Below are 18,664 nucleotides of genomic sequence, written 5' to 3' on the forward strand. Positions count from 1 at the left end.
TATATAATACTGTCACTTTTGATAAATTTCATAATTTTGCAGTCTTATGCAGTCAATTAACATATATAGGATTATACGTTAAAGGTCCCGTTTTTCGTGGTTTTTTGAATCTTTGATTGTGTTTATAGTGTGCAATATAACATGTGTTCATGTTTCGCGTGTAAAAAAACACAGTATTTTTCACATAATTTACTTATCTGTATACCGCTGTTTCCACTGTCATAAAAACGGGCTGATGACTTCCTTGTTCTATGAAGTCCCTCCTTCAGAAATACGTAACGAGTTCTGATTGTGCCAGCGGTTCCTATGTTGTGATTCGACAGCAGTTTAGCGCATCTTGCCCGGAAAGGTCACGCCTCTTACCATAACGTGGAGATGCATGCGCTCAGTGTTATTGTAAACATGTCTTTAATTTTAACCTATCAATTTGAGCCGGAATCAGACCCGGTGATTGGACTGCGGGATGAAAATAACAGCGTTTCGACGACATGGCGACAAACACACTCTACAAACGCAACTCTTGTGTATTCCTGTGGGCGGAGGTTAGTCAAAAAACTGTTTTAGTGACGTCATTAAAGAAGGAAGTAGAGGGATGTAGTCCAAACTGGCCGTTCGATGTAGGCGACTTCTGTTAAATAAAATATCTCGCTTGGCATTGAACTTTGAGCTTTAAAATTTTACAGATTTTATTTATACTCTAACAACAACATTACACACTAACTAAAGTTTGAAACATGGGATCACGAAGAACGGGACCTTTAAACAATATTAATACTGTTTAGTTACCTCTTGATGTTCAAAGTAAAACTTTCAACCAGTGGTGAACCACTGTGTTAAAATGTGTTTTACAGTCATTTGAGTAATGTTTCATTCCCCAAATTAGCCCAGCAGAACGTATATGTCAAATAAAGCCGCATTGAATTTTGTCTAATCAGAAATTGCTGATTTCATTGAGACAATGCTAATGCGTTCTGCATGTTTGATAAGGAACAGGCAAATGTGATCTGTTAGATTAACTTTAATCTGCTCTAAATCCCCTTCAAGTGGAACAACAACATGAATAGAAATGTATTATTCATTACAACAACAAGCCAGGATTTTTCCCCATTACAGCTATTACCTTAATTGACTTCATAGGAGTTTGCTTCTGAAGCCTAATGAACATATCTGTAAATTGAAAATGTTTGATTTGGGAAACAACATGTTTACTAGTCAGACGGTGAATGACATGTTCTTCAGTAGATAATACGGCTCCCCGGTCCCTCCCCCAAGATATTTTATGAGTGTTTCTGAAGCCCTTCAATCAGACCGCACATCTCCAGAACCTGCCATGGAGAATGAGAGCTGATTTCATCTTCAAACCTCAAAGACACTTTCCTTTCAAAGCAACATTTATGCCTGTCAAAGTATATTCATGCAGCTTTCTTTCATTTAACAGAACAGCTTGGCATCAAAAAAGCCAATTGAACTGAAGCCATTTGATTTATGAAATGAAGTCTCTCCATCTACTAATCTGACTAAATGGACTAGCAAAATAAACATCCCAACTTATTCACTTTGGAGCCACTGAATAAATTCTTGATGGTCCCACACAGCCAGAAGATTCTCCCCACGGTGGCGTGGACATGAATTTTCCTCCTCCTTGAATATCACAGCTTCATTACTTCTATAGTGTTGTATTATATGGTCTGCTTTCCCATCATCCCACACTGCTGTCTCCTCTCAAGCCCTTCAGCCATTGGCATAACTTTTTATCTTTTGTGTGTGCAGGGACAGTTGGGAAGCTTCATTGGCTCTGATGTGTTTCCGCTGGTGGTTCGAGGTATAGAGGAAGTGAAATGGCGAGAGAGAGAGAGAGAGAGAGAGAGAGAGAGAGAGTCCACAGTGCAGTTGTCTACATTGCTGAGTGGGAAGGTGGCACTGCAGGAACACTGAGCACACAGTCAAACTGTCACTGTCTCAGTCCTGCCTGGGGAAAAAGGACATGCTTTATGCCTTCAATCTCCCTAAATTGTTTTCATGTGAGAATTTTCATTTGATGTATCAGATTGTGTGCGCAGTCTCCCCGAAACTACTGAATAGATCTGCACCTCTGATCTTTTTGCAGTTACGTAGAGACAAATTAGAACTTTTATGATAGGGAAAGAACTTTGAAAATGGCATTTTGTGGGAGGACAATCCTTGGAGACATGACAAAATATGAAAGATTAAACACAGTACCTCAGGATATGGTGGTTTGTAAATGAAATTAGAGCTTTTTTGAATTTTAATGAGATTTTGTGATTTAAGTGTTGACTAATGCTAACATAAAAGTGTCAAAATGTGCCACAGCATTATCTTGAAGTGCTATCTACCAAATATCATAGTACGTGAATATGGTAATCGGTAACATGTCGCATGCATCAAAGTATGGTTAAATTATCTAGTAAAACAAGTTAGTTTTTGGTGGATTGCTAAAGCCTAACATTTGTCAAACTTGTTTTTACTTCAAAAGTTAGCATAACGCGTGTTTCTATGGTTTGCCGTACTGGTAAACAAGCCTGGCTAGTAACTAAAAGCTTATAGATAGATTAAATTAATATTATTATTATTAGTAGTAATAATAGTAATATCTGGACACATATTTATTTTGTTTTATATTTTATGTTATTATTTTTTTATGATATTTATATGAGTAATATAAATATATTTAAGTTATAATTTATATTAATATATCATATTATGTTTTTAGTAACATTTTAGAAACATCTGAAAACACTGTTCTCTATACATTTTTTTCAAGTACTTAAGTGAAATCAATTCTGAACTTGAACAGTTATGGTAGCTACCTGATAAAATCAAATAAACAGTAAATATGCAAAAAAAAAAAAAAAAAAAAAAAAAAACTTTGACACAATTGGCTGGTCAGGTTCTTTATTTTTAGAGCAGTGAGTTGGATTGGATTACATGACTGTTTAGATATACAGGCCATTAGCTGTCCACAGTTTTAAGAGCTGGTGTATAGAGTATAAACTTAGACACTCTGATTAAACAGGAATGTTAAATGTAAGAGGGCACTTGCATAAGCTTTGCTCTCCAGTTAGTCCAGTTACTTCTAACATCTCATGGGTGGGATCTGTCCGGAATCCTCAGGTGGTTGTGATGCTATTGTTAAATGATTGGGTCATCATAAGGAACAGTTTTAATCCTCATCTGAGAAAGGGCAATATTAACATGCAGTGAGGTTACATTAATGTTCATCTTGTAAATGACATTTACTTTCTCATTTAGCGTAAAATTAACTGGCAATATTGCACAGAGGCATGTTTAGAATGCTAATGAGCTAATGAGATTTCTCTGTTGAGGACAAGTAACAAATTCATTTAGATCCACACACGATTCACAAATAAGATGAGACTTTGACGTGTACTGCTTATTTTAAGGCAGTGAGATTTAAGGTTGCATGTCGCTCCTCACAACACAGTTGAATGGCAGACAGATAAAATATGCACAAAAATATCAGAGCTAGAAAATGTCATGCTGATGCAGTGGAGAGGGAAAAAAGATTAAGCAAGGACAATTTGAAAACAAAAGCTACATATAAATAGTAAGGAAATGAAATAATAAATTGTACTATTACTCAGCAGCCTTGCTTATATGCCAGACTTTCTCCGGATGCTAAATTTAAAGTGCTTTTTCTCCAGCATCGATTGTGGAAGGTCATTTTAAGTTACAGAATAATGTATTGGTGGTTATGCAACAACTCCATGTAAGTGAAAGATTTAACAGACTTGAGAAGTATTTGCATTGCTTGATTGCAGTACATGCCAGATTCTTTTCAGGGCGGTAATCCAATTTGATTGTGCCAAGTATTTCAAGAGATAGTCGTGTCAGCATTTACTCATGTTGTTCCAAACAAGTATGCTTTATTTTTTTTTTCTCTGTGACAAAAAAGGATAAATTATCAAATCTTTCTTTTCAAATTCCAAAAAGAAAGACAACAAGAAAAACCTTGGACAGCTGCACTTTTTTTTTTTTTTTAATAATACTTTATTTTATTTATTTATTTATTATACAATATATTTGGAGCACTTTTTTTATAATACTTTATTTTATTTATTTATTTATTATACAATATATCTGCATTTTTATGAATTAATTTAAAATGATTATATATATATATATATATATATATATATATATATATATATATTTTTTTTTTTTTACAAATAATATATTTCTATAATATTTGTAATATTTATTACTTTATGGTTTAGATGGTATATTATTCTGCTTTTTTTGTCCTTTTTGGAGCCTAAATGCCTGGGTGTACTTTATTTTCCATATTCCTCTCTGTCTCACACACTGCTGAATTGCTGTTGTATGATGAGAGCTTTGTAAGATTCATATTGACATTTTCATTTTTTGTTGAACTTTCCCTCGTGATGCACACCAAGAGTTGGAGATACTTCATATGCATTGGCATACCTGATTCCCTGTTTCTTCCAACAGGTCCATTCCCCAGCGTTTGGTGGGTTTAGGTGGTGAGTGGACTAGACTCTGTGATGTGGAGTGCTGCTCTGGATTTGAGTGCCCACTACTAGAGCAACAACTTCCTGTGCCTCAAGATGGATTAGAGCTTCACGCCTCCGGAGATCAAAGGTATGAGATATATAGTAATGAGCTCTCCACTATGCTCCCTCCAATCAGGCCTGCTGTAGTGTGGAAGCTGTGTTCGTGTTTGTCTTGAATGCACCTTGGATGGCTATTACTGTCCATTGAATATTTATGAATGTGCCGGAGAGGTGAAGGAGTGTTTGATGTGCTTAATTGTACCACAGACATTACATTTTTCAAGGCTCTGAAACAATGATGGACTGCAAACAACGCTTGTCCGCTTCAGCACTTTGCATTTTATTTGGAAACCTGCCATGTTTTGCACACAGAGCCATATGAGCTGGCCAGAATTATTGTGATTATAAATGTAGCACAGATTTATTGCTTGAGGTGAAAGAGTGAAAAAAAGAGAGAGAGAGACGAGAACAAAGCTGCCTTGAGTTACAAAGTTCTCCAGTAACCATGGCAGCCAGTTTTTGACATGCATATCTGTCAGATAGTTGTCTTATTTTTCAATCATGTTTCATATGTGTACCTAATACATACTTAATTCACCATTAAAATGCAGAATACAATATAAATCAAAACTTCTCTTTACAGTTTTGTTTTTAATTCATTTCAGTTGCTTGAATATGAGGTTTAGGAGATTGTTGGTGTTGTACAAAAGGGGGTTATTGGACGTCGGCGATTTATTGGAAAATGGAAGCTCACAGAGGGAATATGAGAGAAGGGCTGGGATCATTCCGTGGCCTCACATATGTCCCGCTGTGCTCAGTAAAAAGAGGGAACTTCAGAGAGCTTGTATGTGCCTGTGTTTTTGGTTGCACAACTGATTTTTCGTTTTAACTGTATGCAGTACAGTATATTGCTATCATATTGGTTATTGCTTGATATTAGTTTTTTTTTTTTTTTTTTAGATTCATCTGTAATATGGGTTGATATTGGATATTTAATTTCATTCTTTTTTACATTTAGATTAACTAATGTCTTCTAATGCTCACTTGTAATTTTTTTTAGAATGATTTAAAACATTCTGATTTTGCCGTATTGTTTTTTTAAAAGAATAGTTTATCCAATAATTCTGTCATCATTTACTAGCCATTAGGTTCTAAACCTGTTTGGCTTTCTGTCTTCTGTGGAACACAAAAATGATGAAGAATGTTGGTAACCAAACAGTTAACACTGACTCATTTGACTAATTTCTTACAATACCTTCTTGGTAACACTTACAATAAGGTTTTATTTGTTAACATTAGTTAACTACATTAGTTAACATCAACTAACAATGAAAAATACTTCTAAATTATTATTAATCTTAATGCTGAACATTAATACGTTATCAAAATTTTATTTTATTTTATTAAAGAAAAGTTGTATCTGTTAATATTATTCAATAGACCTGAGCTGAAATGAACCAACAATAAACAGTGGTATTTTTATCAACTAACATTAGCAAAGACTAATGTATTAACTAACAATAAGTAATACATTTGATACAATATGTTAGTTAATGCATGTTAACTAATAAGACCTTATTGTGAAGTGTCACTGTTGTATCTGTTAACATTAGTTCATCTAAAAATGAAAATTCTGTCATTAATTACTCACCCTCATGTTGTTCAAAACCCATAAGACTTTCGTTCATCTTCTGAACACAAATGAAGAAATTTTTATATGAACTGTCAATGAAGGGACAGAAATCTCTCAGATTTCATTAAAAAGATCTTCATTTGTGTTTCGAAGATGAACAAAAGTCTTAGGGGTTTGGAACAACGTGAGGGTGAGTAATTGATGACAGATTTTCATTTTTGGGCGAACTAACCCTTTAGTGCACTGTGCATTAATATAAACAAACAATTAAGAATTGTATGTGAATTACCTAACATTAACAAAAAATTTTAAATGCTATAAAAGTATATTTCTATACTATAAATTTAGCTAATGCGTTAACTAACGTTAACAAATGAGACCTTATTGTAAATGATCTTGTTACTGTTACTGAGAGCTCCAGTAGTGATGTAATGCATCGTTTCACCTCTGCCTGGAATGGACTGCTATATCTACTGCGGTCTGCTCTTTGTGTAAATGTCATTATTGAATATAACTTTCGAAAATGCATCGTTAGCTAGTAATGGCAACACCTCATAAAGCAGTGCCAAGGCAAAACATAATTGGCTTCTCACTTGAGAAAGCTGGTCAGCCCTTGCAAGGCTGGAAAATAATTGCTGCCTTGTGGCTTCCAATGCAACTATTTCTTTGTTTGCTTAAATGGTTACTTCAATTTGTTAATTTTTTGATCTGACACATAAGTCACATGATAAACTATATATTTTATATTCATAGTTACAACTACAAAACAAATGGTCTGAGCTGTTGAAGCATATGGGCTTTATGGGCCTGTTTACACCAGGTAATAACATGCGTCTCAAATGTGTCTCTTGTGATTGATTGTGAAGGGATTTTGAAGGGAAGGGAAGGTTTTGAAGGGAAGGTTTTTTTAAAAAGCTGCATGTATTTGGCTAAATTTACATCCCTTGTTTTGATGCAACATAATGCAATATTCTGAATATTGTGATGACTGTGATATAATGTATTTTTTTCAGTTGGTGTCTGTAAATTACAATAATCATAAATATTATTGTTAAATATAATTTCACTTTGTGTCCATTTAATGAAAGCTGCCTTGATTATTACTGATTTTGGTTTAATAAAATACTGTAGAGCAATTAAATATCAAGATATCAAATGTACATTACCGATCAAAATTTTTTTCAAAGAAGTCTGTTATGTTCACCATGGCATGTCTTTGATAAATAAAATACAGTAAAATAGTAATATTGTGAAATATTATTTTAATTTAAAATAAGTGCTTTCTATTTTAATATATTGTAAAATTGTATTTTTTTTCTGTACTAGCAAAGCTGAATTAACAGCATCATTACTCCAGTCTTCAGTGTCACATGATCCTTCAGAAATCATACTAATATGCTGATTTGCTGCTCAATAAACATTTCAGGATTCTTTAATGAATAGAGAGTTCAAAAGAACAGCATTTATTTGAAATATAAATCTTTTGTAACATCATAAATACCTTTACTGTCAATTTTGACAATTTAATGCTTCTTTGCTAAAAATTATCAATTTACTTACCCTAAACTTTTTAACAGTAGTATATCTTGAATATTGTCAAATAAATATTGCTGTAAAACAATATTTTTGTTTCTGTATAACTCAAAACAAATGCTAATGCCGTTAATGAATCAGAAACGGTGAATTTACCGCTGACCCCCAACCGTTTTTCTGAGCAGTTGTGTCTTTGTGCTGATCTTCTTCTCTGTGGCTTGTCCACACTGGGCTGATCCTGTTTCACTCTGTTTTCATGCGGCTCCTGCGCTAATGCAATAAACACAGGTTTGTGTGTGTTTTCATGACCGTTGTCTCCCTCACAGCCACAGTTTCCCTTCGTCTTCACTTCTAGTCTGTGCACCTGAAAGCTTCAGATAAGCCTCACTGATGCTTGTCTGCTCAGGAGCAGATTACTTTGTAAACTGCTGGCACAGTGGAGAGGAAACAAGGGAAGGGAGGGAGGACTCGGCTGACCTGAGCAGGGTAAACGACTGCTGTGCTCTAGTAAAGGGTTGTGGTGTCTGTGAGCGCTGGGCATGTTTGCAATGCCCTATGTGGCCCGACAGTGACTGAGTTCACTGACTCTTCTTTAATGCTGTGAAATCAGCTCTTTTACTGCTGCCATCACACCTTTCCACAGCTGTTGGCTCTTTATGCCCCAAAAGGGTTGGCTTTATTGTTAGATCATTAAAGGCAAGAGAAAAAGCTCAGTTCCAAATTCTAGTGAGCTGCCTTGCCACCTACTGCCAAAATATTGCACCTAAACTCACAATTTATTCAAATAGAGTTTGAATAAACTTGGTTTCTAAGCTAACAGCACAATACTTCTTAAATATGTAATTACTGAATGTATTTTTTCCTCACCACCACTCTCTATTTCAGACTAGTGCACCACTCTCTGTTCTGCGATAGAATACACAATGCAGTAAAATGAGGTGTCTTGGGCATCATAATTTAAAAAATGGTAACATTTACTGAATTTACATTTATTGTTTGTTTGTTCTGCTATGATAAAGGTCAGAGAGTAAACTTGATTTTTTTTGTAAAATATTTATTTTATTTAATTGCAAACCATTCGCATATGGTTTTGTAGTATATTGCAAACCATTTGCATATAGTTTTGAAAATATTTCTACTGTTCAGTATTTATTTTAAATAAATAAATACTTTTATTCAGCAGAACTTTCTATTGATCAAAGAATCCTGTTAAAAATGCATCACAGTTTTCACAACAATATTAAGCAGCAACTGTTTTCATCATTAATAATAATAATAATAAATGCTTCTTGAACATATTAGAAAGCTTTCTGAAGGATCATGTGACATTCTTTGCCATTATAGGAATAAACTACATTTGAAAATATACTTAAATAGAAAACTTGTTTTAAATTGCAATAATAGTTATTAACTATTCATTTTTAAAATGAACAAGTTTTTTTTGGGGGGGGGGGGGGGGGGGGGTCAATTCAAATCAATTTGAATTGACTTGAAAATGTTTCTTTTTAGGTTTATACATTAAATGCTACTTTAATATTGTGTAGAAAAGGAAATATTTAGAACTCAATACTATTTTTTTTGGCTACAGTTGTCACGATTCCTGTCAGTTCCTGGACTTCAATTCCCATAATCCTCCCTGCCAGTCACATGCATACATTCCACACCAATCATCTATTGCCACATACAGCTGAAACACATTATCTGGACTATTTAAGACTCACTCACACACCACCTCATTGCGAAGTCTTGTTAACCTGTGTTGCAATTCTGAGCGGTACTAAATTGTCTGCCTGTCTGCCAGTTACCGATCCTGTCTGTTTACCGTTTACTATTCTCTGCCGACTGCCTTTGGACTGTTTATTGTATCCTGACCTGTGAGTGATATCTGCCTGTCCTGACCATTGCCTGTATCCTGACCACCATTCTGCATGTCCCTTGCTGTTCCTGTTTGTTCCTGTTTGACCCTGCCTGTATGACCACGCTCTTATTTAATAAAGCACTGCAAATGGATCCCTGCCTGAGTCCCGTTCCATTACAACAGTGCAGTTTGGCTAAAATCAGGTGTCTTAGAAGGCATCATAATTAATCTGTCTATATTTTTTCAGTCTAAATAATCTGTCTACATTTTTGCCCATGTTACCTTAAATTCCTCCCTTTGTAAGTTGCATATGGAACAAAAGTCAGCGTGTGTGCATGTGACACAAATTTATCCTTTGAGGCTCTGCTAAAGTTTTTTTTTTGGGGGGCCACACTCAGACTTTCATCTTCACTGGCACCTCATCTGCTGGGTCGCATTGGTATTCTGCAAGATTTGCTCTTGTTTGAGCATCAATGTGTGCAAAGTTGTTCCAATATTTGTCTTTCTAGTTTTGAGAATGTCCAGCTGTTTTGTGGTACCAGAGGAATACAAAACCATATAGGTCTGAGGGCCGACCTGTTCACGTTTCTCACACATCACACATCGGTGGAGAAATTAAATTATTGGGTATGTTGTTTGTGTCTTTTCCAGAGGAAGTATATAGGCTCAGTCAGCCGTGCGTGGCTTTGTGGTTATGTGAGGATAAGGCAGATTCACTTACAGCTGTCCGTGCAGACAGTACTCTCTAACATATCGTGTATACACTTCGAATGCAGTAAGCAATAAGCACAGATCCTGAATGAAACCTTCACCCCTAGCCACTCAAAGGACAAATGGATACATGTTCAGCACTTTAGTGATATTCAGGTGCTGTTTAAGAATTCAGTATGCAGAAACGTTTGAATTCAAGACCTTATCTGCCTCTTCTCCTGCCTTTGAACAAGAGAGAGAATGTGGATTTTGAAAGTGAATGCTTTGTGCTTTGGCATCCCAAGGCTCAATCTATGAAAATTGTGTAACCGAAGATGGTAATCTTATAGTAAAGCAACAAAAGGAAAAGTTATTTACTTTCTCTTTCTGCTTTTTACAAAGGTCAGAGTTTAAACTTGATTTTTTAAATTTATTTTGACAACCATAGTTTTTAACAGTAACAAAAATCTATATGCATATATATGTATGAAATAAAAAAATAAGTTCTTTAATATATATTATTATATTATTGGATAATGATATATATATATATATATATATATATATATATATATATATATATATATATATATATATATATATATATACACATACACTGCTCAAAAAAATTCAAGGAACACTTTGAAAACACAACAGATCTCAATGGGGAAAAACATTATTCTGGATATCTATACTGATATGGATTGGGTAATGTGTTAGGAACAAAAGGATGCCACATCATTTGATGGAAATGAAAATTATCAACCTACAGAGGACTGAATTCAAAGACACCCCGAAAATCAAAGTGAAAAAATAATGCAACAGGCTAGTCCATTTTGCTGAAATTTCATTGCAGCAACTCAAAATGGTACTCAGTAGTTTGTATGGCCCCCACATGCTTATATGCATGCCTGACAATGTCGGGCATGCTCCTAAAGAGACGATGGATGGTGTCCTGGGGTATTTCCACCCAGATCTGGACCAGGGCATCACTGAGCTTCTGGACAGTCTGAGGTGCAACCTGGTGGCGCCGGATGGACCAAAACATAATGTCCCAGAGGTGTACTATTGGTGTTCATACTCTCGGCACATGAGGCCAGGCATTGTCGTGCACCAGGAGGAACCCAGGACCCACTGCACCAGCGTAGGGTCTGACAGTGGGTCCAAGGATTTCATTCTGATACCTAATGGCAGTAAGGGTGCCATTGTCTAGCCTGTAGAGGTCTGTGCATCTCTCCATGGATATGCCTCCCCAGACCATCACTGACCCACCACAGTGGCAGTGCTCATTCTGTTCCTCCTTGCACAAAGGAGCAGATAACGGTCCTGCTGATGGGTTAAGCAGGACCCTGTCCAGCTCTACTAGAGTAACTGCCTGTCTCCTGGAATCTCCTCCATGCTCTTTAGACTGTGCTGGGAGACACAGCAAACCTTCTGGCAATGGCACATATCGATGTGCCATCCTGGAGGAGTTGGACTGCCTGTGCAACCTCTGTAGGGTCCCGGTATTGCCTAATGCTACCAGTAGTGACACTGACCCTAGCCAAATGCAAAACTAGTGAAAAACAGTCAGAAAAGATGAGTAGGGAAAAAATGTCAGTGGCCTCCACCTGTAAAACCATTCCTGTTTTGTTAGTTCATGTTAGATAATACATTAACAAATGTTAACAAATAAAAACCTTATTGTAAAATGTTACCTATTTATTTTAAATAATTTCAACACAAGTACACAAAATGTATGACCACAGTAACATTAAGAACTTTTTTTTTGTTTATTTAGATAAATTGGGGATTGATTGATTGGGGATAAATTGACCTGTAATTTGATGCAGTTAGACTAGGTTACATTTATTAAATTGAAAAGAAATTAAATATCCATGTTTGTCGAAAGAATTCCACGCACAGTTCACTCTCATCCAATAAGATTCCACATTTTTCACACATTTTCATCGATCAGTTGTCTATTCTGATTGGTTGATAACTTTTGACAGCGTTTAATCCAGAAGCAAAATAATTTCTAGTGCAAGACCACAGAGAGATTTGCGAGTACACAAGACACAGTTTGAACGCGCAGGACACAGTTTGAGCGTGCACACGCAATTTCTGAACGAGAGAAGAGGCAGTTCATAGGAGAGCACTGTATATTTGAGAGCGCACGTCCAGTTTTGTGGGAAATGAAATGTGGCAAAGGAATTCCGAGCAAGATTACTTGTATGTACTCTCGCTTCACAATAATGCGCTCTCGACATTTGGCAGTAAAATAACGCCATAGTCTTGCACCTAAACAGACAAATTCACACAAAGATTATGTCAGCATGCCCATCTTAACGATGATCCTAACAAACATAGTAGGTTATGTCTTTGGAGAAAAATGAGACCGTGTACTGGATCTTTGAATTATGTCTTAAAGGGACAGCAGTCTAATATTTCTGCATATGTTTTAATGTTAATCAATCAACAAAGCACGAAGAAATCACTCTTGACTGAATAGCTTTTGTAACTTCAATAATGTTTCATCTTTATTACTATTCAACTATTCGAAGAAGTTTATATGCAGTGTTATAGTGTTATTTTATATTTGATTGCTTTATTCAATTTCTTTACCTGAAAACTATTGTTAGATACCTGAAAAACCTGTAGAGCATTGTTTATTTTATTTGTATCTTAGCTCTCATGTATTTATTTGTGCTGTTTCTTGTAGTTAGATTATTTGTTTTTATTTTCTTCATCTTTATTTGACAATTATTTTTTACTGAACATAGCACATACCGAATTGTACCAAAACGGTGACACTAAAACCGTGATAAAAACCGAACCGTGAAAAATCTGAACCGTCCCACCCCACCCCCATATCAAATGTTTAAACTGAGAAAATGTATCATTTTAAGGGAAAAATAAGTTACATTTCATGGCATCAACACATCTCAAAAAAGTTGGGACAAGGCCATGTTTACCACTGTGTGGCATCCCCTCTTCTTTTTATAACAGTCTGCAAACGTCTGGGGACTGAGGAGACAAGTTGCTCAAGTTTAGGAATAGGAATGTTGTCCCATTCTTGTCTAATACAGGCTTCTAGTTGCTCAACTGTCTTAGGTCTTCTTTGTCGCATCTTCCTCTTTGTGATGCGGCGAATGTTTATTATGGGTGAAAGATCTGGACTGCAGGCTGGCCATTTCAGTACCCGGATCCTTTTTCTACGCAGCCATGATGTTGTAATTGATGCAGTATGTGGTCAGGCATTGTCATGTTGGAAAATACAAGGTCTTCCCTGAAAGAGAGTCATCTGGATGGGAGCATATGTTGTTCTAGAACTTGGATATACCTTTCAGTATTGATGGTGCCTTTCCAGATGTGTAAGCTGCCCATGCCACACGCACTCATGCAACCCTATACCATCAGAGATGCAGGCTTCTGAACTGAGCGCTGATAACAACTTGGGTTGTCCTTGTCCTCTTTAGTCCGGATGACATGGCGTCCCAGTTTTCCAAAAAGAACTTTGATTTTGATTCATCTGACAAATTTTGATTCATCTGACCACAGAACAGTTTTCCACTTTGCCACAGTCCATTTTAAATGGGCCTTGGCCCAGAGAAAACGCCTGCGCTTCTGGATCATGTTTAGATATGGCTTCTTTTTTGACCTATAGAGTTTTAGCCGGCAACGGCGAATGGCACGGTGGATTGTGTTCACCGACAATGTTTTCTGGAAGTATTCCTGAGCCCATGTTGTGATTTCCATTACAGTAGCATTCCTGTATGTGATGCAGTGCCGTCTAAGGGCCCGAAGATCATGGGCATCCAGTATGGTTTTCCGGCCTTGACCCTTACGCACAGAGATCGTTACAGATTCTCTGAATCTTTGGATGATATTATGCACTGTAGATGATGATAACTTCAAACTCTTTGCAATTTTTCTCTGAGAAACTCCTTTCTGATATTGCTCCACTATTTTTCACCGTAGCATTGGGGAAATTGGTGATCCTCTGCCCATCTTGACTTCAATCATGTTGCCAATTGACCTAATAAGTTGCAAATTGGTCCTCCAGCTGTTCCTTATATGTACATTTAACTTTTCCGGCCTCTTAATGCTACCTGTCCCAACTTTTTTGGAATGTGTAGCTCTCATGAAATCCAAAATGAGCCAATATTTGGCATGACATTTCAAAATGTCTCACTTTCAACATTTGATATGTTATCTATATTCTATTGTGAATAAAATATAAGTTTATGAGATTTGTAAATTATTGCATATATATATACTGTATGTGTATGTGTATGTGTATGTGTGTGTGTCTATGCAATTTAAATTTGTATATGGCGATCAAAGTTCTACAGGCAAAGTGTATTATTATAAGGGAAGCTTCACGGTTTTTATGGATTGTGTTTGCAAGATTGGCACTTCGATAATACAAAGTGACAGTAAAATCACCTCCTGAAAAATATCTACAGCAAAAAATTCTTCATGAACGTGAAATTGACTTGATTAAAGAAAGTGTAAAATGAGATGTTTTTTGGTTTGGACTGGAAACAGAGGTCCTCTTGCATGCATATTAACAGCAGATTTAGAAGATGTGTTGGCGACGAGGCCAGCTGTGTTGTTATGGCCTGGTGCTATAGTGCCAATCCAGAGGGTCTTAGTTGGCAGGGGCAGTGTACCGTGAAGGTTGGCACTGGCGAACCGCACCACATGGGTTTGGTGCCGCCTATGTCATTCATTTCCAATTGGTTGAAGCCTTTCTCTAGATAAAAGTCCTGAATAGTGTAGCATATGGATGGTGAGAGGCAGCAGGCAGGAGAAAGTGTTGTTTCATCAATTGTGCATCTAATTGTTTTATGCACAGAAACACATTAAGCTCAGAACTCTTAATTGAATAATGGATGTCCCTGCTTCACTGTAGCTATTTCACCGCTGTTCAAATCAACACTCAGTTAGCAAGACTACGGAATTTAAACTCATCTTCTGCCTTTGTGTTTTACCTGCTCTCTGCCACAATCCAGAGCTGAGCTGTGTTAAGAAAGTCCGCCGTGAGCCAAGACCACGTGAGTGACAGGCTCTTATCAGCGGGCCAGCTGGCTGATGAGAGTTCAGTGAGGGTCAGCGTGAATTAAAGAGCAGCTAATTAAAATGTCCGGGGTACAAGCCCGCCGCTGCTTCGTTTATCTCCTCACGCAGCCACTGACGAAGATATGTGCTGCACATAAAGGAGGGCCACAGTATAAATTCCAAGTTCAACAGCATCTGATAGCCGATGCATTGAACTCCCTCTACCGTTTGTGTGTTTCTGAATTGAATAATGCTGAAGTCTCATTGTCCACTGCTATGACCTTTCCCCCCTCTGTCTTATTCACAGGACGGGTGAGAGCTGTGTTTTCAAGTGTTGTATCCCTTTGAGTCCTTGAAATAATTAGCCTTCTGATTTTCAGAATGTTTTTTGAGGTTTTTGAGGTTCTGTTTTTTCTTCCCATCATTGACAACCTTCAGACATGAGGAATTGCATAGGTTACTTCGAAGGAACGGAGACGTTACGTCGATACTGACGTAACGGGGTCTCGCCATTACGTCAGTATCGACATAACTTCGAACGTGACTGACTGAATGGGATTATTATGTTTCTTTAGTTTCATTACTGAAAGTTGAAATGTAGGGCTGCACAATTAATCAAAATACATCCGAAATCACTATATAATTAGGTTTCTGTAAAAAGACTGCACAATTGTAATTAATAATCACCATAAAGTGATTTTGGTTTAAAGTAAATCACAGCCTTTACAATTTGATAAATATATGCAAATTTCAGAGGGAAGCGCAGCACTGTTTTCTTTTACATGCGAACAACTTATGATCTGGTATTTTCAGTGTCTTAGAACGGTTTGGGTCGCAGTAAATGTTGCTCCACACAAACTCATCTCTCATATACTTATTATTATTATTTTTTTTATTACTCTTTTTATTTTACAGTGAAATATTACAAGGAATGTAAAAATTCACTCCTAGTTGAACATTATAGAAATACTTGTTGTCTGGCACTATAGCTTTTTTACATTTACCATTGATTCTGGGTCTTTACACACACCATAGGTGAGCTGATGGTTGTCTCTTGTAAAAATCTTGGTTCTATAAGAGTTCTGTCTCATATCAGGCTGTCATTACAAGTCTCTAGGAGGCAGTTGTTTGTTAGTGAAGAGGGAGGAATGAGTCATTCTGGAATGTATGGTCCATTGTGATGTGAGGACTGCTAGAAAAAGTAATGAAACTCAGCCAAGCAGAGTTACTTTAATGTGAGGGACCTAATGGATGAAGAATTTGGCCAGTAGAGGCATCAGTGAGCAGCCCTTTATTTTAACACATACAGTACGAGCCTGTCCATCTCTTACCATGATGTTTTGGTTTTTCTTTTTTTTCTAATTTCTTGTAACATTCGCTTTGTTTTTATCTTTCACACAGAGTTCTGACATTTAAAAGGAACAGATGACTGATTGACTTTGACCAGTAAGCAATTATCTAGCAACCACATAGCATCACACTAAGGGTACATTAACGCTACAATGATGTGCTAAAAACAGAAAAGTTTTTCCATAGTGTTTTTCGCATACAGATGACAGTGTTGTCAAAATGATCCCCATTCACACGAATCCGCGAAAACGATTAAAAATGCTGTATTATGCATGCCAGTCCAGTAGTTGGCAATGTCACTCTGTAAAGAAAAACTACCCACCTATAGACTGAACACGTAATATGCATGCTCATGATGTCACTGTTTTCACAAATTCACGTTTTTGTAGTTTATGCGGAGACAATATCGTTTTCCAAAACTTGCAAAGGTTTGCATTTTCAGGCCCCCAAAACGTCATTGTCATGTAAATGAATGGCCAAAATGCTTAAAAAGTTTTCCATTTTTAGTTGAAAACAGTGTTGTTTAAATAGCTCCTGAAAAACACTCCAAACTCCAAACCTCCCCACAACCTCCTAACATCATGGCAGCGAGTTTTTCAGGGAAACAATGTGACTGTCTGGTACTCCAAGGGCACAAATGGATAGCTCTAATTTTACAGTGAACAAACTAGCTCAGGCCTCAAATAGATCATTTTACATCTCCTCTTAAAGTGTGATTACCTGCCACTTGCTTCAGAAATCCATAAATCTGGATTTGTTCCATTGCATTATGACTTGGCCGGTGTCCGAAGAGGGGTGGATCACAAAGCCAGAGGCGACAGGTGCAATAGCTCATGGAAGACAGGTCATGAAGTGAAGAAACGAGAGCATCGTATCCCACAGCAGATGATCAGTCGTCAATGAGTTTACTGCACCCTGATGCTCCAGCCCTTCCCACCACTTTGCATGCACCTCCAGCTTCTCTTTTAACTCAAAAATACGCAAGCAAGGGCAAAGGACGATCATGCAAAAAAAGACTGGGTTTTTTTGTTTAAACACAATATTGGCTTCTCATTTTCTTAAGCTGCACCCACAACACCTTCCTTATCATCTGCTGTTAATGACTCGCATGAGAAATCTCGACGTGCAAAATGAAACCCCACACGCTCTTAAACTTCACCCGCCCTTCCACCCTGGCACTCGACGAAAGCTCATAACATGCATGACTTCTGTGGAGCCAAAATGCATTTTTCTCATTTTTAACTGAAACGTCCCTCCCTATCTCGGCTGTGATGATCAAATACCTTTATGTCTTCCATATTCTTTCGTTCACATTATCAAATTGAGTAAGTCAATCTAATAGGCACATGGGGAAGTGTGGTGACACTGCAATCAGATTAGAGGCGCAGCAGGGAGTGGAACCAGAGAATCTAATATTGCTTTGTGTGGAGCATTCGGGGCTCGGGTAATGCATCTCTCAGAGACCCGTGGCCCAGATGAGAGACGTGCCAGCCTGCAGAGCTGCAGTGTCCTTGGAGGAGAAGTTTTCTGCGTAACACAGAATAAGATGTGTCCTGCATATACTCCATGCTGGTATGTTTCAGGCATTGGTCTGTTGGGAAAGACAGTTCATAACGGCAGATTCAGATTTATTATGTTATTAACACGTAGCATGTAGGAAACCATATAAGAGCCATTTCCCCTTTAGTATTGGAGCCATAAATTCAGACTTCTTCATAATGCAGAAATTTCATTTTATGTGAAGTTATGTTCAACAGTACTGCTGACATCTGTTGCTTTATTTAAAATAATGATGTGGCTTGTATCTCTTTTTCTTTGTTTATTGGTCATTGTGCCTAGGGTTGGGTACTTTTAAGAGCACCAACCAAATTACACCGGTACTACTGAGTACCGATTCACATTTAATCAATCTGTGCCAAATTTCGGTACCTGAGAACTCATCTGGATGTGAGGTATGTTAGAGAACGAGAGAGAGAGAGACCATGCGACGTCACCCCATCAACT

General features: G+C 37.1%; 1 protein-coding gene across 12 annotated transcripts in view; it reads left to right on the top strand.

Annotated features, from left to right (window-relative positions):
- Positions 1-18,664, top strand: part of grik4 (glutamate receptor, ionotropic, kainate 4) — a 388,678-nt gene that overhangs the window by 120,756 nt on the left and 249,258 nt on the right. For 11 of the 12 annotated variants that reach the window (XR_007180253.1, XR_007180254.1, XM_048159804.1 and 8 more), the window contains one exon: positions 4,492-4,641. The gene's annotated coding sequence lies outside the window, so the exon portion shown is untranslated. Of the gene's footprint in view, positions 1-1,519; positions 2,022-4,491; positions 4,642-18,664 lie in introns of those variants that run through there. The other variant, XM_048159811.1, reaches the window with a different exon arrangement.

This window comes from Megalobrama amblycephala, linkage group LG16, assembly GCF_018812025.1.
Source record: "Megalobrama amblycephala isolate DHTTF-2021 linkage group LG16, ASM1881202v1, whole genome shotgun sequence".
NCBI lineage: Eukaryota > Metazoa > Chordata > Actinopteri > Cypriniformes > Xenocyprididae > Megalobrama > Megalobrama amblycephala.